At 35.3% G+C, this 22,566-nt stretch overlaps 2 long non-coding RNA genes across 4 annotated transcripts; one reads left to right on the forward strand and one right to left on the reverse strand.

Moving 5' to 3' along the window:
* The first annotated feature begins 7,612 nt into the window (after window positions 1–7,612).
* LOC135757449 (uncharacterized) lies at window positions 7,613–15,799 on the forward strand. The gene is made up of 4 exons (XR_010536251.2): window positions 7,613–7,833; window positions 8,344–8,408; window positions 8,535–8,633; window positions 15,706–15,799. It is a non-coding gene; the product is annotated as an uncharacterized lncRNA (long non-coding RNA).
* LOC135757459 (uncharacterized) lies at window positions 10,326–15,078 on the reverse strand. Of its 3 annotated transcripts, XR_010536253.2 has the most exons (5): window positions 14,920–15,078; window positions 13,918–14,069; window positions 13,347–13,411; window positions 13,122–13,220; window positions 10,326–10,760 (listed from the first exon to the last, which is right to left on the reverse strand). It is a non-coding gene; the product is annotated as an uncharacterized lncRNA (long non-coding RNA). The 3 variants fall into 3 exon arrangements; XR_010536252.2 differs by having other exon boundaries at window positions 13,918–15,078; XR_010536254.2 differs by lacking the exon at window positions 10,326–10,760 and adding an exon at window positions 12,107–12,401 and having other exon boundaries at window positions 13,918–15,078.
* Window positions 15,800–22,566: the final 6,767 nt, after the last annotated feature.

Below are 22,566 nucleotides of genomic sequence, written 5' to 3' on the forward strand. Positions count from 1 at the left end.
ATATGCCATTGTGTCTGCAGATTTGTCACTGGTGTTATTGTCAATGGTGTTACTGTTGCTGCTGGTAAAACCAGTGACATGACGATTACACCAGTGACAATCAATAACACCACTAACATTTTATCAACATAAGGTTTATTAAAAGCCTCAAAAATTATATTAATAAAGACTTGTTAGCATTTCATTACGGTTTTAATATTGTAAACACATAATATTGCTTTCCTTTTGTCATTGGTTTCACTTTCCGTCACTGGTGTTACCGCATTGGCATATTGGTTTTCTGGCATCAGAGCAGTAGCAGTTTTAACATAAAGTGGCATGGCATCTTACGCACAGAAGCCACTTGTGAGGACTCTGCCATAATCTGGTTTGGTAATTATATCTAGTTGTGTATGGCAGGGTCCTGACAGTACAATGTTTTTTGTGGGAGAACGTGGTTTTGGTATTGTCATATCAGACCACGTTTTTCCCGTGTCTTGTGAGTTTTCCCTGCTCCCTTGTATTCTCTTGTCATTGTGTGTTATTTTTCCCCGCTCCCTTGCATTTTCCAGTCTTTGTTTTTATGTCTTGTTTAGTCTAGTGTTCTGTTCATGCATATATATATTTGTATATATTTATATATGTGTATATATATAGATATATTTATGGTTTTGTCTTGTTGGTACTGTGGTTGTCTTGTGTTTGTATGTGTTTTACAGGTTCACGTGTGCTTCCCTCACAGGTGTTCCTGTTCAGTGTGATTGCCTCCTCTCGTCTTCCTCACCTGTTGCTTGTTATCCTCTCGTCTGATCTGTGTATTTAATCCCTGTGTGTCTAGTGTGTCTTTGCAAGTTCGTTTGTCAATCTCAGTACTGTGTATGTACTCACCAGCTACTAGCTTTGCTAGTTTCTAGTCCTGTCTTGTTGTGTGCTTTTGATACGTCTAGTTTGTTCATTTATTGTTTCCCTTATTCTGTGCTCTCTGCTGCTAGTGATGGGCAGTCCGGCTCTTTCCATTGATTCGGCTCAAGCGCTGGCTCTACATTTTAGTGATGGCAGTCCGGCTCTTTTCATAGATTCGGCTCTTCTGGCTCGGCTCCCTTAGAAGAGCCGGCTCCACTGCATGCGTCTGAAGATTCGGCTCTGCTCGTTCGCTACAAAGAATCAGCTCTTAGAGCCGCTCGTTCGCGAACGACCCATCACTATCTGCTGCCCAGGAATCATTCTCTAGATACTGTTTCGGTGATCGCTGACTGTTATAGAGACTGAATTCTCCATCTTCCTGTTTAAGGACTGCAGTGCTATCTGCCAAGTTGTCCACTGCTCTGCTCTCCTCCTCAGCTCCGACTGCCAGTTGGCTGGGCGTTGTCCAGCGTACCCATTCAGGGTCTGCAGCCGCGGTCCAGCTTGGCTGGTGTATGCACCGCGGCATTGGTTCATCTCAGAGGATCATTTACCCCGTCAGTAAGCAGTGGAACATTTTGTGGTGTAGTGGATTTATTTACTGTTGTACTATACTCTCTCCCACCGTTCGTTTGTCTGGCCGGAGCCCGAACGTGTGTGGCTTGTCTCCCCAGTGTCTGTGTGTGCTCCTCGCCCCAGCCGTCTGCCTTGGAGTGGCCTTTGCGCCCAGACGTGCCATTGTCTGTTTACGTTCATTATCTGTTAAATAAACATTTTCTGTTATCCGCACTGGGATCCATTTGCCTGTTTTCCCCCACCCTAACACCACTGGCACGTGCCACTATGTTTAGTGGCACTTCCGGTTTCCATTGGCCCGTACCAGTGGCTCGTCGAGTGGCACTTCCGGTGTCCAGTGGCTCATGCCACTTTTTAGTGGCTCGTCGAGTGGCACTTCTGCTGTCCAGTGGCTCATACCACTCCATTTAGTTGCTCGAACACTGACACATGTCAGTAAAAGTCTGTTGGATTGAGGCATGTGGCACTGAAGTCACCGATCGATCATTACAGATCCGAGCGTAACTTACGCGTGCTGTTGCTATGTTCATTTAATTGTGACCAATGATTTTGTGTGTCCTTTTTAACTCAGGTGTTTCAGGTAACCGAATGCGTAAAATGAATCGAGAGCTATATATATCATCTTGACGCTCGTTCATAAGGGATTGTATGATCACAATATTTAAAGGGGACATATTATGAGATTTTTTTTAAAGATGTAAACTAAGTCTTAATCTAGGTCTGAGCAAAAGTGTGCCATTTTGGGTGTGTCATTTAAAATGCAAATGAGCGGATGAAGTGCAACCACTGATCACAATGATGGTGGTTTGTTGCAATTAAACTCAATTGTGTTGTGAATTATTTTCTCTCTCTCTCTCTTGCTCTCCGTACTAAATGGCAGTGCTGTGGTTGGATAGTGCAGATAAAAGGGGCGGTATTACCTTATTCTGACATCACAATAAGGGCCAAATTACAATGACCTATTTTTTCACATGCTTGCAGAAAATGGTTTACCAAAACTAAGGGGCTGTCCACACGGAGACGCGAATCACTGTATACGCATAAATTTGTTATCGTATTGGTGTTTCATCCACACGGATCCGGCGATTTCAGAGAGTGAAACCGCTATTTTGTGAAACCTGGTCCTAAAGTGGATAAATCTGAAACCGACACCCTTGCGGTTTCGTCTGTACAGCCAATCCGTATATTTTGTGAAGCGAAAACGTCATCACATCACGTGTCGGAAGCGTCACACGTATCAGCAACAACAATAACGGCGGATTACGTGATTGTGTTCGTGCTACAGAAGCTACTAAAGCCTACTAGCTTTATTACAGCAAAATCTATTGCGTCTATGCAATTGTGGTGACCAACAAGCGATAATGGACAACACCATACGTTGGCTATGCGCATGCTCAAAGTCTTCTTCTCCGTGTATAGTGTATATCTGTGGCAGAATTACAGCGCCCCATACTGGTCCGGCATATATACTACACCGCTTTCAGTCGGTTTCAGTGGTTCCGTGTTTACGGATTATTTTTTTAGAGCAAGGAAAAAAAATGATCGGATAGGGAATGCACCGGCTTCGTGTGGATATAGCCTAAGTTACTGGGTTGATCTTTTTCACATTTTCTAGGTTGATAGAAGCACTGGGGGCACAATTATAGCACTTAAACATGGAAAAAGTCAGATTTTCATAATATGTCCCCTTTAAATATTTAAAATGGAAATGCATAATATTTTGAGTGTTTTAATTTAATAAAGCACAGGATTTGTCTGAGCCATGGTCGTGTGAACATTGTGCATTTCCTTTATATTAATCTGTTTTTGTAAATCTTTATTTTTTTTTAAAGCAGTAGGCCTAATTTAAGTGAGTCTACTAGATATTTACACCCTTTAAATGAAAGACGAGATCGAAGTAAAAAAAAACTTGCCCCTTTTCTTAAAGCATACTGTAGGCAACATTTAGATCCATTGAATTGCATAAAATAACTGTGTTTGATTTAATCATTTGTAAAGTGTTTCTGTCGGAGCTTACTTAAAAATCTTTTTTTGCTTTGAAATAATTTAAAAATGTATTTAAAATATTTACAAATTCTTATAAATATTGTGAAATAATAATTAACAACCCTTATTTCGTATGGATTACAATGTATATAAAATGTAATTTTGAAGGGCACGTGACGTATCTGCACTGTCAACACCGTGTAAATATCATGTTGTAAAATATGTAATAGGACATTGCTTTTAAACATAGGATGTAAACTACCAACATGGTTGGACTGACACCTACTGTTTTGGCGTGCATGTGTGTAAATGCGGTACTTTGCAGAAAAAATATTATAATATTCTGCGAGATTCTTATAAATGACACTTTTTATTAAATACAACACTTTGGCACTGGTTACATAAAAAACATGCCATTCACAGACTAGATTTTCACAATTAATACATTTAGAAAAATTATATTAAAAACTAACAGTATTATACAATCAGGGGCGTCAGTTTGTGTTGAAAAGTGGTGGGGACAAAATATCAGATGAAAAAACATTACAGCGCAGAGGCGTCATGCCCATTCAAACTGAGGGGGCACGTGCCCTTGGTTTTTTGAGCCAAATGGATTTTGCATGCAACCTGAAAATCAAACAAGCGTCCATCAATCGGTAACTTGTCCTTAAATCTGTTTAATATGCACAATGTTATTAATTCTGTGCTGCATCCTTGTCACTTTTCAGAGATTTTTGCCGTTATGATAGTGTTTTGAACATGTTACATTACTTTCTGGCGGCAGGCGTTGCAGTCAGAGCAGCCGCAGACGTCATCAGCGTGTTGCTGCTGCATTTGGCTATCTAAAACGTGCAAGAAACGCTCACAATGTGCAGTTAACCTCCTCTGTGTAGAAAATGTATGGTTTAAAATTATGTGACCGTCTCGACGTTATATTAGTAGAAATTTCTAGATTCATCTTCTTGGCACAAGGCCAAAGTTCGCCAGAGTTCACGTGGGCGCGGGATCACACATGCTCACATATGAGGTAAAATTTTATGCAAAAATTAGTTCCTCCAATCATTTTACCTAAACATATTTTTTTAAATCAAAATCATTATTGAACATTAAAATCAATCACTTGGCTATAGCATCTGTAATTTTCGTTGTTTATCTCTATGGATTTAAAATGACATTAATTTCATAATGCAGTTGTTGTGCAAAATGCATTAATAACACAATTAAACAAGTCATTAAACAAAACTTAAATAAATAAAACATGTCGTTTCTGTTTTAAATATGATACCAATATGTCATTATTCCAATTGAATAGTATTTGATATGAAAGTGAGTCGTGTCAACACTTTTATTTTGGAGTTTTTTGCATGAAGGCAGGGGCGCTCATATTGTTGGAAATGTAAGTGCCATGGAAAAGATTGAAAGCTCTATAATATAATTCGTTTGATGTATGTGAATGCACAAATTTCTGTGAACTGCGCACACTCTGTCTGCCCCCTTAAAAAAAATTGGTGCATGACGCCCCTGGGCAGGACGGGAAAAATATTGAATAACGGCGAATCAAAAATGGGCAGTCAACAACAAGAAAATACTCAGCATAAAAGCCTCAACAACGTCGACTGCACATGTAACAGTCCCTGTAACACCAGCTCAACCATACTGTAGAAAACAGCAGCATGTTAAGTCAATGATTACAATGAAATTCATTACATAATGTAAAAGAAAACAAACTATAAGCACACAACGCAACATATGTGACCCTGGACCACAAAACCGTACAATGCAAAAAATGATTTTCAAGAAAAAATGTTCTTAGTATTTTTGTCTTGCTTTCAGTAAAAATACCTAAAAATTCTTAAATTAAGATTCTTTTTCTTGATGAGCAAAATTACCTAAAAAACTAAGTAGTTTTTAGACCAAAAATACCAAATGTAAGTGATTTTGTGCATAAAACAAGCCAAAAATCTGCCAATGGGGTAAGCAAAAAAATCATGAAAATTTTTCTTAAACACTAAATTCAAGAAAAATTAAAGAAAAAATTGCTTGCCCCATTGGCAGATTTTTTTGCTTGTTTTATGCACAAAATCACTTAAATTTGATATTTTTGGTCTAAAAAGTAGATTTTTGCTCATCAAGAAAAAGCATATTAATTTAAGAATTTTTAGATATTTTTACTGAAACAAGACAAAAATACTAAGAATTTTTTTCTTGAAAATCTGACTTTCTTACTTAGTATTTTTGTCTTGTTTTCATTAGAAAAATCAAAAGATTCTTAAATCAAGATGTATTTTCTTGATGAAAAATAAGAAAATTAGACAAAAACTATACAATTTAAGTGAATTTGTGTTTAAAACAAGCAAAAATATCTGCCAATGGGGTGAAAAATGTTTGCTTAAATTAAGAGTTTAAGAAAAAATAAATCTTATTTTTATTTTTTTTTCTCACCCCATTTGCATATGGTTTTGCTTGTTTTAATCACAAATTCACTTAATTTGTATATTTTTTTGTTTAAAAACTAGACTTATTTTCTTACATCATTGCTCATCAAGAAAAAGCATTTTAATTTAAGAATTTTTAGATATTTCTACTGAAAACAAGACAAAAATACTAAATAAGGAAGTCATTTTTGCAGTGTAACAGTCGCACAGGTATTGTTTAATTTTTAAGAACATTTTACCCAATGGTTTCAAAAAGTGGTGGGGACAAAATCAGCCATTTCAAAAAGTGGTGGGGACATGTCCAGCGTCCCCAGTGTAAATGACACCTATGTATACAATATACAATATTGCTCAGACACATTAAATGCTGTGCTTTATTAATATAAAATATTTGCCTTCCCATTTTAAATATTTACATTTTTTAAACTTAAATTGTGAATTATGATCATCAAACAATTACCTTGTTGAACGATCATCAAGATGCCCTATTTAGCTCTCGATGCATTTCACGCATTCGGGTACCAGAAACACCAAAACGACACACAAAATCATTGTGTCACAATTAAATGAACATACCCAGCAAGCAATAGCCGTCATTTCAACGTCTCGTTTCAGTATAGACCCGATATAGCCGGGCTGTGCCTAGCCCACTTCTAGCCCAATTAAACTTTAATTTGGTTACATGTGGTTTTTGACAAAATAATTTGTGAGATGGATGCTATTTTATCATGTAAGCAAAGTTAACAGCGATTACAAGGTATTTCTTTTCATTTCTTTAAAGTGTTTTATGCATCGTCTGTACGTAGTCATAATTTAGCTCATAAATAGACCGACTACGAATAAACCACGTTTAGCCCAGAAATAACCATGAATTTAATTACATGTTGTTTTGCCAAAATTATTTGTGAGATGTATGATATTTAATAATGTAAACAAAGTTCAAAGCAATTAATGTATTTTGTTTCATTTATTTAAAGTGTTTCATGCACCGTCTGTACTAGCCACTATTTAGCTTACAAATAGACCGACTACGAATAACCCACGTTTAGCCCAGAAATAACCATTAATTTAATTACATGTTGTTTTGCCAAAATTATTTGTGAGATGTATGATATTTAATAATGTAAACAAAGTTCAAAGCAATTAATGTATTTTGTTTCATTTATTTAAAGTGTTTCATGCACCGTCTGTACTAGCCACTATTTAGCTTACAAATAGACCGACTACGAATAACCCACGTTTAGCCCAGAAATAACCATTAATTTAATTACATGTTGTTTTGCCAAAATGATTTGTGAGATGTATGATATTTAATCATGTAAACAAAGTTCAAAGCGATTAAGGTATTTTGTTTCATTTCTTTAAAGTGTTTTATACACCGTCTGTACTAGCCACTATTTAGCTTACAAATAGACCGACTACGAATAACCCACGTTTAGCCCAGAAATAACCATTAATTTAATTACATGTGGTTTTTGCCAAAATAACTTGTGAGATGTATGGTATGTCATTGTAAGCAAAGTTAACAGCGATTACAATGTTTAATTTCTTTAAGTGTTTTATGCACCGTCATACATAACCACTATTTAGCTCATAAATAGACCGACTACGAACAAACCATGTTTAGCCCAAAATAACCTTGAATTTAATAAAATTGTGTTTTTGCCAAAATAACTTGCAAGAATTATGATATTTTATCAGGCATGCAAAGACACCAGTGAAATTAAGATGTTTGGTTTAATTTATCTTATCTGAATATCTGCTGTCACGCATAACATTCATTATTTGACCGTATTTCAAAGATAAACAAAATCCAGTTACAACTCCGAACCGCTAGATGGCAGCAGTACACAAACACGGGGCCAAATCTCACGAGAAAGATTTCCGCTTTTTGAAAAGCAACAACATCAGCGAGCAGCCACGAGGAAAGTATGTACCACACTTGTTTGGTCTTGTAAGTTTTTTTATTATTTTATTTTACATGTGTTTAAAATTGATTTACTTTATTTGTTGTTGGAATCGCGACATTCTTGCGGGTAACTTAACAGTATAACGTAGTAAAGTAACCCATGTTTTATAAAACCTAAACAGTACAACCTGCAATGTAATAAAATAGTGGAGTTAAATGAGTCTATGTAACGTTACACTGAAGATTTACATGAGTGATTTGTAGGCTGCTTTTTAGTAACAGCAGTAACTTAGCTAAGTTATTACTGTGTTGCTTACAGTAATGTAGGCAATGTGGTGCTTTACAATTATGCATGCAGAGATAGATTGTGGGGGAAAGCTATTTTCCATAATGGATTTAACTGACAGGCCTTCAGTCTGTTGGAAAAAAGAGTTTTATTGTGTTAGTGAGGGAAAACTTGCAGGTCAGTGGGCATTAACCTTTAAGGTTGGTAAACATTTGTACACTGAAGCATACAATACTGTACAATTACTGACATAGGCATGTGCTATTCAGGTGTCAAAGCTGTGCGAAACTGGAGGGAGAAACTTGAGAGACCGTGCCGGAAGAATGCTGGACAGGTAAATTCTCTAAACATGCAATATTAATCAGACATTGTGTTGTCAACACAGTCTTTCATGTGGTCACAAAAAATCTGAAAATATTTCAGTCTGCAACTGTTAACGACATTGTCTTTTGTATTTTAGAGTTCACTAAAATTCATTAATTTCAAAGTTCAACATGAATGGTGGTGGTCCACTGCAGAAGCAAGCATTTGAAAAAACATCAGTTCTCAGTTATTAAAGGTAAGTGTGTTTGTATGTAGTTTTAGGCTACATGGTGTTTCACAAAATAGTAGTTTTAATATGACATTAGGTTATGTGAGGAGTAATTGACGACAGTCCGATACTGCCTTAATATTTTCTAAATATTAAAAGCCCCAGATTAAATTACTCTTTGCCGATACAACAGTTTACTTATCCATACAATATTGTTTAGATGTTTTATTTTTAGACATTTGACAGGTTTTATGTCAATAAGATTGTATTGTGAATATTTTATGCTTGGCATCTTAAAGGGCAGGGTATTTGATTTTGAAAAATACTAACTTTAGCCTACACGCACCAACCAGAAGCACACTCCTATCTCATTAACCAGTAAGACTGAAAAAGTGAATAACATTACCAAAATAACCAACATAAACAACTGTTTTTAATCCGAAATAAATACAGCATGTTTAGAAATTTGAAAAGATAAATATCATTACACTAATTCGTAAAGGAACACAAACTACATAAGCAACAAGTTTCATTAAAATACAATCTGAGTCCATCAAAATAGAATCACACTGCATACCTACCTTTCCAAAAGAAACACTGCAACGACCCTTTCAGACCTGTAGCTGTTTCCATCTTGCAGAAAAGCAGTGAACTTACCAATGTTAATTTGGGTTTTTCCTCTTTGCTCATCCAGATGTTTTTTTTTTTTGTTGTTTCAAAATGTCTTTCGTTTTGTAGCTCCTGTGTCAATTCAGCAGGAAGGTTTATTTGATTCTCCCTATTTTTACAGAGTGTGAACAGGTTGTGAAGTGGCATGCAAAACACATTCACAGAAGAGGGGCAAATATTTAATGCGCCCAATTATGGGCCGGAATGAGATTCTGGCAGTATGATAACCGTAAGCAAAAATACCACGGTGTTGTGGTATTGCCATTGTGACACTAAAATGTGTTATTTTCAAATGTCTGCATATTAAAACATCAACTTTTCAACTGGACACAATACATTTTATTTTTAAGCAACAAACAACGTTTATGCCAGGTAAAAATAAAGCCTTTAAATGATAATATTCTTTCAATTGTAAATGTAAACATGAATTCAATTACATGATTTAATTCACTTTGTGTAAACACAGTTCATACATTGAAAACGGTATCACAGAAAATTTTTGTGGTTTTTTAAAAACCTTGACTCTGAAAATCTCAGTATACCTTCAAACCGGTAACTGGCCCATGCCCACGTCCAATTATTGCATTCGGTCAGGGTTCAATGATTTGTTGAACGTTTTTTGGTCCTACGCCTTTTATAGATGACACAACCCAGCAAGCAATTTTGCGGCTAATAGACGTCTAGTAGCCGTCTAAACACCCCCCTGACGTCTAGGCTAAAACAAGGCTAATTTTGGGCTGTCAGTGAAAATCTAGTAGACGTCTATCATAGCCCAAGAAATAGACTAGTCATCAAATAGACGGCTATTAAACGTCTACATATATACGTCTAATAGACGGTGAATGTGGGTCTAGGCTAAAACAAGGCTAATTTTGGGCTGTCAGTGAAAATCTAGTAGACGTCTATCATAGCCCAAGAAATAGACTAGTCATCAAATAGACGGCTATTAAACGTCTACATATATACGTCTAATAGACGGTGAATGTGGGTGTAGGCTAAAACAAGGCTAATTTTGGGCTGTCAGTGAAAATCTAGTAGACGTCTATCATAGCCCAAGAATAAAATAGCCGTTACATAGACGGCTATTAAACGACTACATGTGTGTGTCCAATAATCAACAAAAGAATGGCTAAAGAATTATTTTTAATCCATTAAAAAAGGTTCTCATAAACATGCAATCATGCAATTTATTACAAAAAATATTGTTAATACAATAGAAATTCAGATAAGACAAAATGAAGAAAAACTACTTTTAACAAAAAGAATAAAAACAGTAACAAAATAAAAGCATATATAACAAAATACAATTTCAAAAATGAAATAACATCTAAACATTAACAAACTATCTTCAGTTCACGTCAACTTATTAATTGTACTAATTTCTATACCCCCCCCCCCCGTGCTCCCTGGTGCCTGTTTGAAATGCCCCCATTGCATCCTTCATTTCCAGTTCTGTTGCTGCTGGGAAGTTGTTCATCACAGCATCTGCCAAATATGATATGAAAAGAATGCATGAGACAAGTATTTCTGCTTTATGTTAAATGTGATAGTCATTCTCTTTTGAAAAAGTCATATATAAATATTGACAGGCAACAGTAATCATACCGTTCTCATTACTAACAGAAGTGCATGTTTCTCTGCGTGTGTTTAATGACATTTTTGGAACTAGCAAAAGAGTCTTAAAGGCAGGGTATCTGATTTTGATCCAGAATTTTTTTTTTTTGTTATGCTGGTTGAAAGTCTCCTCAAATATTGATAGCTCTCACTATGTTAAGTTAAGTTGTCTAAATGTTTATTTTTATATATTTGTGTCATCTATAAAAGGCGTAGGACCAAAAAACGTTCAACAAATCATTGAACCCTGACCGAATGCAATAATTGGACGTGGGCATGGGCCAGTTACCGGTTTGAAGGTATACTGAGATTTTCAGAGTCAAGGTTTTTAAAAAACCACAAAAATTTTCTGTGATACCGTTTTCAATGTATGAACTGTGTTTACTTAAAGGACAAGTTCGGTATTTTAGACTTAAAGCCCTGTTTTCAGATTGTTTATGGTCAAATAGAATGGTTTTGACTGAAATTTCGACATTTTCGGCTGCCCTGAGAATTTTCGCGTGTTTGTGTTTCAGCTCAGACCTCTACAATGGCTTTATAGGTGCACTGGAACAATCCTTCCTAAAATGCATTAAACTTTCGTTTACAAAGACGTGAAACTCACCGAGTGGTCAGGGGTGTTCACTGGTATGCTCACACAAAAATCGCTCCAAAAGACGCATTCCAACAGGTTTTATCGTAGTTTTTACCAACTCCATTGACTGTATTAGACGTCCTGTGAGGTACGGTATTACTCCGCGCCGGGAACTTTGTTTCTATTCTTGCAATTGGCAAAGGCGGATTAGCGCCACCTCCTGGGCTGGAGTATTTATTATTCAAGCTCTAAGCGGAAGAATGTACGGGTGTGAGGCGTTTGGGGAAATAGGTCCACAAGTTAACAACGAATGCTAAAACAGCTGTTGGAAAGCATCTTTTAACGCGATTTTTGTGTGAGCATATCAGTGAACACCCCTGACCACTCGGTGAGTTTCTCGTCTTTGTAAACGAAAGTTTAATGCATTTTAGGAAGGATGGTTCCAGTGCACCTATAAAGCCATTGTAGAGGTCTGAGCTGAAACACAAACAAGCGAAAATTCTCAGGGCAGCCGAAAATGTCGAAATTTCAGTCAAAACCATTCTATTTGACCATAAACAATCTGAAAACAGGGCTTTAAGTCTAAAATACCGAACTTGTCCTTTAAAGTGAATTAAATCATGTAATTGAATTCATGTTTACATTTACAATTGAAAGAATATTATCATTTAAAGGCTTTATTTTTACCTGGCATAAACGTTGTTTGTTGCTTAAAAATAAAATGTATTGTGTCCAGTTGAAAAGTTGATGTTTTAATATGCAGACATTTGAAAATAACACATTTTAGTGTCACAATGGCAATACCACAACACCGTGGTATTTTTGCTTACGGTTATCATACTGCCAGAATCTCATTCCGGCCCATAATTGGGCGCATTAAATTTTTGCCCCTCTTCTGTGAATGTGTTTTGCATGCCACTTCACAACCTGTTCACACTCTGTAAAAATAGGGAGAATCAAATAAACCTTCCTGCTGAATTGACACAGGAGCTACAAAACGAAAGACATTTTGAAACAACAAAAAAAAAAACATCTGGATGAGCAAAGAGGAAAAACCCAAATTAACATTGGTAAGTTCACTGCTTTTCTGCAAGATGGAAACAGCTACAGGTCTGAAAGGGTCGTTGCAGTGTTTCTTTTGGAAAGGTAGGTATGCAGTGTGATTCTATTTTGATGGATTCAGATTGTATTTTAATGAAACTTGTTGCTTATGTAGTTTGTTTACGAATAAGTGTAATGATATTTATCTTTTCAAATTTCTAAACGTGCTGTATTTATTTCGGATTAAAAACAGTTGTTTATGTTGGTTATTTTGGTAATGTTATTCACTTTGTCAGTCTTACTGGTTAATGAGATAGGAGTGTGCTTCTGGTTGGTGCGTGTAGGCTAAAGTTAGTATTTTTCAAAATCAAATACCCTGCCCTTTAAGATGCCAAGCATAAAATATTCACAATACAATCTTATTGACATAAAACCTGTCAAATGTCTAAAAATAAAACATCTAAACAATATTGTATGGATAAGTAAACTGTTGTATCGGCAAAGAGTAATTTAATCTGGGGCTTTTAATATTTAGAAAATATTAAGGCAGTACCGGACTGTCGTCAATTACTCCTCACAACACCATGTAGCCTAAAACTACATACAAACACACTTACCTTTAATAACTGAGAACTGATGTTTTTTCAAATGCTTGCTTCTGCAGTGGACCACCACCATTCATGTTGAACTTTGAAATTAATGAATTTTAGTGAACTCTAAAATACAAAAGACAATGTCGTTAACAGTTGCAGACTGAAATATTTTCAGATTTTTTGTGACCACATGAAAGACTGTGTTGACAACACAATGTCTGATTAATATTGCATGTTTAGAGAATTTACCTGTCCAGCATTCTTCCGGCACGGTCTCTCAAGTTTCTCCCTCCAGTTTCGCACAGCTTTGACACCTGAATAGCACATGCCTATGTCAGTAATTGTACAGTATTGTATGCTTCAGTGTACAAATGTTTACCAACCTTAAAGGTTAATGCCCACTGACCTGCAAGTTTTCCCTCACTAACACAATAAAACTCTTTTTTCCAACAGACTGAAGGCCTGTCAGTTAAATCCATTATGGAAAATAGCTTTCCCCCACAATCTATCTCTGCATGCATAATTGTAAAGCACAACACTGCCTACTGTAAGCAACACAGTAATAACTTAGCTAAGTTACTGCTGTTACTAAAAAGCAGCCTACAAATCACTCATGTAAATCTTCAGTGTAACGTTACATAGACTCATTTAACTCCACTATTTTATTACATTGCAGGTTGTACTGTTTAGGTTTTATAAAACATGGGTTACTTTACTACGTTATACTGTTAAGTTACCCGCAAGAATGTCGCGATTCCAACAACAAATAAAGTAAATCAATTTTAAACACATGTAAAATAAAATAATAAAAAAAACTTACAAGACCAAACAAGTGTGGTACATACTTTCCTCGTGGCTGCTCGCTGATGTTGTTGCTTTTCAAAAAGCGGAAATCTTTCTCGTGAGATTTGGCCCCGTGTTTGTGTACTGCTGCCATCTAGCGGTTCGGAGTTGTAACTGGATTTTGTTTATCTTTGAAATACGGTCAAATAATGAATGTTATGCGTGACAGCAGATATTCAGATAAGATAAATAAAACCAAACATCTTAATTTCACTGGTGTCTTTGCATGCCTGATAAAATATCATAATTCTTGCAAGTTATTTTGGCAAAAACAAAATTTTATTAAATTCAAGGTTATTTTGGGCTAAACATGGTTTGTTCGTAGTCGGTCTATTTATGAGCTAAATAGTGGTTATGTATGACGGTGCATAAAACACTTAAAGAAATTAAACATTGTAATCGCTGTTAACTTTGCTTACAATGACATACCATACATCTCACAAGTTATTTTGGCAAAAACCACATGTAATTAAATTAATGGTTATTTCTGGGCTAAACGTGGGTTATTCGTAGTCGGTCTATTTGTAAGCTAAATAGTGGCTAGTACAGACGGTGTATAAAACACTTTAAAGAAATGAAACAAAATACCTTAATCGCTTTGAACTTTGTTTACATGATTAAATATCATACATCTCACAAATCATTTTGGCAAAACAACATGTAATTAAATTAATGGTTATTTCTGGGCTAAACGTGGGTTATTCGTAGTCGGTCTATTTGTAAGCTAAATAGTGGCTAGTACAGACGGTGCATGAAACACTTTAAATAAATGAAACAAAATACATTAATTGCTTTGAACTTTGTTTACATTATTAAATATCATACATCTCACAAATAATTTTGGCAAAACAACATGTAATTAAATTCATGGTTATTTCTGGGCTAAACGTGGTTTATTCGTAGTCGGTCTATTTATGAGCTAAATTATGACTACGTACAGACGATGCATAAAACACTTTAAAGAAATGAAAAGAAATACCTTGTAATCGCTGTTAACTTTGCTTACATGATAAAATAGCATCCATCTCACAAATTATTTTGTCAAAAACCACATGTAACCAAATTAAAGTTTAATTGGGCTAGAAGTGGGCTAGGCACAGCCCGGCTATATCGGGTCTATACTGAAACGAGACGTTGAAATGACTGCTATTGCTTGCTGGGAAATATATAAAAATAAACATTTAGACAACTTAACTTAACATAGTGAGAGCTATCAATATTTGAGGAGACTTTCAACCAGCATAACAAAAAAAAAAATTCTGGATCAAAATCAGATACCCTGCCTTTAAGACTCTTTTGCTAGTTCCAAAAATGTCATTAAACACACGCAGAGAAACATGCACTTCTGTTAGTAATGAGAACGGTATGATTACTGTTGCCTGTCAATATTTATATATGACTTTTTCAAAAGAGAATGACTATCACATTTAAAGGAACAGTATGTAGGATTGTGGCCAAAACTGGTATTGCAATAACAAAACTTGTGGCTAAAACTGGTACTGCAATCACACAGCTGGTGGCCAATATACCAAACGACAACATAAACATCAGTTGAGGGCTGCAACTCCACTTTTTAAATGACAATATCCTGGCCGGACAGCTGTTGTGAGGGATATAAGTATATGGCATGAAAATGATTTCTTAATGTCTAGTGACATTTCAGAGCCATTTAATGATTAATTGATATACATTTCTTACATACTGTTCCTTTAAAATAAAGCAGAAATACTTGTCTCATGCATTCTTTTCATATCATATTTGGCAGATGCTGTGTTGAACAACTTCCCAGCAGCAACAGAACTGGAAGTGAAGGATGCAATGGGGGCATTTCAAACAGGCACCAGGGATCACGGGGGGGGGGGGGGGGTATAGAAATTAGTACAATTAATAAGTTGACGTGAACTGAAGATAGTTTGTTAATGTTTAGATGTTATTTCATTTTTAAAATTGTATTTTGTTATATATGCTTTTATTTTGTTACTGTTTTTATTCTTTTTGTTAAAAGTAGTTTTTCTTCATTTTGTCTTATCTGAATTTCTATTGTATTAACAATATTTTTTGTAATAAATTGCATGATTGCATGTTTATGAGAACCTTTTTACTGGATTAAAAATAATTCTTTAGCCATTCTTTTGTTCTTTATTAGACACACACGTGTAGTCGTTTAATAGCCGTCTATTTAACGGCTAGTCTATTCTTGGGCTATGATAGACGTCTACTAGATTTTCACTGACAGCCCAAAATTAGCCTTGTTTTAGCCTAGACCCACATTCACCGTCTATTAGACGTATATATGTAGACGTTTAATAGCCGTCTATTTGATGACTAGTCTATTTCTTGGGCTATGATAGACGTCTACTAGATTTTCACTGACAGCCCAAAATTAGCCTTGTTTTAGCCTAGACGTCAGGGGGGTGTTTAGACGGCTACTAGACGTCTATTAGCCGCAAAATTGCTTGCTGGGTAGCAGCAGTACGCGTAAGTTACTCTCGGATCTGTAATGATCGATCGGTGACAATTAGTGCCACATGCCTCAATCCAACAGACCTACGTTTGACATGTGTCAGTAGACAAGCCACTAAACGGAGTGGTATGAGCCACTGGACATCGGAAGTGCCACTCGACGAGCCACTGGTACGAGCCAATTGAAACCGGAAGTGCCACAAAACGTAGTGGCACGTGCCACTGGCTTCTGTGCGTAAGATGCCATGCCACATAATGTTAAAACCCCTTTTCCATCAGAGTTTCCCAGTTTCATAGAACATGGTTTTTGTATCTACCTAACTGTTGCTGCATTCATTACCCAGCTAACAATTTTTGGTTCCCAAAACGTTCCCCTAACGTTAGTTTTTGGTTCTCAAAACGTTCCCCTAACGTTAGTTTTTGGTTCCCATAACGTTATTTTCCAAGGTTTGTTTTTGGTTAGCCAGGAACGTTTTCTTTACAGAAATAGAACGTTATTTTCAGGTTATTTTAACGTTTTCCTAACGTTAGGAAAACGTTAGAATAACGTTAGGAAAACGTTAGAATAACCTAAAAAATAACGTTCTATTTCTGTCAAGAAAACTTTCCTGGCTAACCAAAAACAAACCTTGGAAAATAACGTTATGGGAACCAAAAACTAACGTTAGGAAAACGTTAAAATAACCTAAAAATAACGTTCTTTTTCTGTAAAGAAAACTTTCCTGGCTAACCAAAAACAAACCTTGGAAAATGCACAGTTGACATGGAGTGAAAAATGATCTCACCAGGGCGCGAGTGCGCGTTGCCGCGCCTCCATGCACGCACTGACAGAGCGCGCAGAGCTGAAGACTCCAGCCTCAGTGAAGAAGTGAAGGCTTACAAAAGTACGGCACGTCTATTAGTACATCCCATGCTGTGTTTTTATCTATCATCTATCTAAAATAAGTAAAACACATTTACATATAAGGAGGAATAAAATAATTTATTTAATACAAAATCTATAATAATTAAATTATGCTATTACTGGAAAAAATGTCTATTAAAATATTATACCATTATATAACACAGGTTATTTTATATAAAAATACCTCAACACATCACATATTATGTATTTAGATAACATTCTATTTTATCAAATATATAAATAACCAGGGACTTCATAAAGAAGACTTAAAACAGATATTTATTGAAAATATATAAACATTTAATTCACTTTAGTTTAACAGACCTTACAGCAGCCGCCTCTCCATTATTAAGTAACAACAATCAGCATCTCTCTCTCAGTTTTTACAATAATCAAAAGCTTCTAACTGCATATTCTCTTCATGGAAATAATTAAAATATATTTTCGTTTTCACATATTTAAGCTACTAATGAAGAAACAAAAAAGAAATCGCTAGAATGTTTTACTCTGAAGTTAAAACGCAATGACAAATAAATCAGTCACTTTAGGTTAAAAGATCTTACCACAAGTAGTCGGCTATCCGTTTTTACAACAATAAAAAGTTTCTAACATTATATTCTCCTCAAATTCTCCTCAAATCGATTGGAAATCACTCGTATATATATTTCTTCTCACATAAGTTATTAAATCAAGAAAGAGACAAAAGAACCGCTAAAATAATGTTAGTCTCTGAGGTAAAAACGAAAGGACCGTTATTTTTTAAATTAACGACTTTTCCTGAGCACAAGATTTCAATTTTTTCAATTCAATTTATTTATATAGCGCTTTTCACAAAAGTCAATTGTTTCAAAGCAGCTTTACATAAATAGAAGCAGTGAAAAGCACAGAAAACGACAGATAGCACAACAAAATACATGAAAGCATGAGCAGTTAAATTTGCTGCGGCTATGACTCAATATTATAATTGCACGTATTACTAAAGCAACGTATAGAAGAGGAAGCTAGGTAAAGCCCAAAAAGGCTGCCTCCCCGGGGTGAAAAACCCCCTAGGAGAAAAAAAAAACCCCGTGCTTTTATCCGAGGAAAAATAAGTCATAGGAGGGAAAAACCCTTGGGAGAACGGAAATGGAGATTTAGCGGAGATTAAGCGGTTCTGCCGGTGATCGTTGGTCAGGTATCAGCTGGGCATAACGTTGAAGGACAGCCAGTAGATCAGAGGTGTGCCGACTTTCATATCTACCGGGACTGGGTCTGTTTGTCTCGTCCTCGGGTCGAGGACGAGACAGGGAGAGAAAAACAAAATCGTATTAGCGTAGCGGCCGTTCATATGTATTGAAGTGTCACACAGTGATGTGGTTTAACTCAGCTTAGTTCCAGACAGACTAAATATTGCGGCATAATTATGTTATCCATAGTTGAGGATATTATATTATCCATAGTTGAAGATAAAGCGGGTACTCGTGAAGAAGGCGGTAAGCTCGTGCAGACAAGCATGCGCATATTAGACGTGCACACTAAAGGAATAATGGGTTTAATTATAAATTCACTTCATTTCCTAAAAAAAAACATAACCAAAAAATAACCATTAGAGAACGTTATGTATAAGTTATTTAAGGTTATTTTATGGTTCCAGAAAATAACCAAAAAATAAAGTTCTGTATAAGTTATTTTTAGGTTATTTTAAAAATAACCACCCTGCAACGTTATGGGAACGTTATTTTATGGTTCCAAAAAAATAACCAAAAAATAACATTCTGTATAAGTTATTTTTAGGTTATTTTAAAAATAACCACCCTGCAACGTTATGGGAACGTTATTTTATGGTTCCAAAAAATAACCAAAAAATAACGTTCTGTATAAGTTATTTTTAGGTTATTTTAAAAATAACCACCCTGCAACGTTATGGGAACGTTATTTTATGGTTCCAAAAAAATAACCAAAAAATAACGTTCTGTGTAAGTTATTTTTAGGTTATTTTAAAAATAACCACCCTGCAACGTTATGGGAACGTTATTTTATGGTTCCAAAAAAAACCCCAAAAAATAACGTTCTGTATAAGTTATTTTTAGGTTTTTTTATGGTTCCAGAAAATAACCAAAAAATAACCAAAAAATAAAGTTCTGTATAAGTTATTTTTAGGTTATTTTAAAAATAACCACCCTGCAACGTTATGGGAACGTTATTTTATGGTTCCAAAAAAATTACCAAAAAATAACGTTCTGTATAAGTTATTTTTTGGTTATTTTAAAAATAACCACCCTGCAACGTTATGGGAACGTTATTTTATGGTTCCAAAAAATAACCAAAAAATAACGTTCTGTATAAGTTATTTTTAGGTTATTTTAAAAATAACCACCCTGCAACGTTATGGTAACGTTATTTTATGGTTCCAAAAAAATAACCAAAAAATAACGTTCTGTGTAAGTTATTTTTAGGTTATTTTAAAAATAACCACCCTGCAACGTTATGGGAACGTTATTTTATGGTTCCAAAAAAAAAAAAAATAACGTTCTGTATAAGTTATTTTTAGGTTATTTTCAAAATAACCACCCTGCAACGTTATGGGAACGTTATTTTATGGTTCCAAAAAATAACCAAAAAATAACGTTCTGTATAAGTTATTTTTAGGTTATTTAAAAATAACCACCCTACAACGTTATGGGAACGTTATTTTATGGTAGCAAAAATTAAAACCTTTTGGTTCCCAAAAAAATAACCAAAATATAACCAAAAACTAACGTTAGGGGAACGTTCTGTGTTTGCTGGGTAGTAAGCATTTTAAGGATATCATCGTTCAATTTTGATCACTCAACCTCAATTATTTCTACTGTTACAACAAAAAACACAATGGTAGAAATAGAAAAAGGTCACACAATAGAACTTTACGCATGCCTTTGAAAGTAAATTATTACTAATCAGGACAATTTCTTAATATTACATTAACGTTTTCTGTTTTTGATTATGTATGCAAATTAAATGGTCAAATTACATTCTGGGAAGCCTGAATTGTCATCTTAAACATAGGTAACACCAGTGACAAAAAATCAGCACCAGCATTTTTTATGTAATGTCGTAAAAATATAAAAATGCATTAAGCTGTCATTTAAGTTGATTTATAATGTTAAGAGGTTAACTATTATCTGACTATAAGTGTTGGTATAAAAAAAGAATTACATTTTTAAAAAGTTGTCTGTTCAAAAAGCCACCATTTTCATAGAATGACCCTCTTACAATGTGGATAAAAGTTGAAAGCTCATAACTCCAACATAGTGTTAGTTTAATATTCATTTATAGATTTGTGAAAAAATACAGGATTAAACGAGATATTTGAAGCAATTTAACTATTCGTTTTAAATATCGTTTAAAGTTGTGACTGCATATTACAATAATGTGTGTTTTAATGATGCAGGGACTTTTAAATGACAATAACTTGCTTCATTTTAATTTCTACCGATTTTCAAACGGTTTAGTTTCTTACAAACATTACTAACGTGGCTATAATTTTGGATGCTTTAACATGTTTCATTGATTTTTTTAAGTATAAGTATGCATTCGCATAGGTACATCTTTGACGTTTATAACAAACCAAACCTTTTGAAAATCGGTAGAAAATTGTGCAAGTTGTGTTCATTTAAAAGTACGGGCATCATTAAAGCTCAATGCTACGAGTGTGCGAGCTGCCTGGGGTAAGATGGCCGCCAAATGCAGACGTTCCAGTCCGTTCAAAGGAAACATGTCGTTCAACCCGGAAATCGTTGCAAAACGTTGCGCACCGTTTTGAACTTGAACGTGCCCCTGATGCATCAGATTTACGTCAGTTTGCTTACAGCTGATTGGTCAAATAAAATCTGCTGCTCCCCCGAGAGTCAAACATCAAAGAGAGTCAAACTACACCGAGAGTCAAACTACAAAAGTGTGTCTTTCATTGATTTACACAGGTCCTGTCTCATTCTCCTGCTGTAACTATAACAGACTGACGATTTTTATCAAGCGTGCCGCACAAGCCCTGAAAAGTGAAGCCAAAACGTCTCGATCGCCCCCCAGTGACTGGTCCCAGTATAGAGACAGAGCGCCGCGCGTCATAACCTGAAAACCACGCCCACCGGGGGGAAAACAATCCAACCGTCTCCATTGACTTTGTATTGCGAGAGGCTGCCTCCTTGTCATTTCTGGCTTATAACAAAAAACAGAATAATGCCTAAAAACTGCTGTGTGACAATATCTACAGCTAACAAGCCAAAGAACCCAGAAATAAGTTTTTATAAGCTGTCGAGCCGTAAAACCCTGTCTTTAAGGAGAATAAAGTGGATCGCCGACTACGTTTCCCCCTATTGGACGCAGTTCTACTAATAGTATTACTATGAAAAGTTGCCTGTTTCCATTTTTGTGTCTTTAAACGCTCGTTTTTGGGGTCGACAGCTTATAAAAACTTATTTACAGATTAAAATTAAAAACAGAATAATACATAAAAGCTGCTGTGTGACAAGGTGTACAGCTAAAAAGCCAAAAAACCCAGAAATAAGTTTTTTTTAAGCTGTCGACCTCATAAAACGAGCGTTTAAAGAAACAAAAGTGGAAACAGGCAACTTTTCATAGTACTTCTATTAGTAGAACTGCGTCCACTAGGGGGAAACGTAGTCGGCGATCCACTTTATTCTCCTTAAAAGCTGGGTTTTACGGCTCGACAGCTTATAAAAACTTATTTCTGGGTTCTTTGGCTTGTTAGCTGTACACAGGGGCGAAAATCTCATCTAAATGTTGGGGGGGACAATAAACATAAAATTTTTCAAGAACAATTTTTGAAGGGGACACCAATAATACAGGCAAAATTGTACTTGCAAGGAAATGGGTACAGATAGAAAACGTTTCTCTTTCTCTATGAACGGACGCAAATTTAATTTTAATACATATGAATGCAGAGGTGAAAAGAGTAATACAATTTTCTACTTAAGTAATAGTAAAGTTACTTTAATAATATTTTACTTAAGTAAAAGTAAAGTTACTGGTCTAAAAATCTACTCAAGTAAAAAGTCATTTTAATTTTAAGAGTTACTTTTTTACAGCGGGGAGAGGTTTCTAGTATAGTTCACAAAGGAAGGATATATACATCTCAAACTATGTTTTTAATTGTAAACATCTCTACAATTAAAGTGCAATAACAAATGTTAATAAAATAAAAAGCTTTTTATAACTAAGAAACATTTATGGAATTATTTAATGATTTTTACAGGTGAGTTATGCACTTTTGAAGCAAAAATA

The sequence above is a fragment of the Paramisgurnus dabryanus genome, chromosome 19 (assembly GCF_030506205.2).
Source record: "Paramisgurnus dabryanus chromosome 19, PD_genome_1.1, whole genome shotgun sequence".
Lineage (NCBI taxonomy): Eukaryota > Metazoa > Chordata > Actinopteri > Cypriniformes > Cobitidae > Paramisgurnus > Paramisgurnus dabryanus.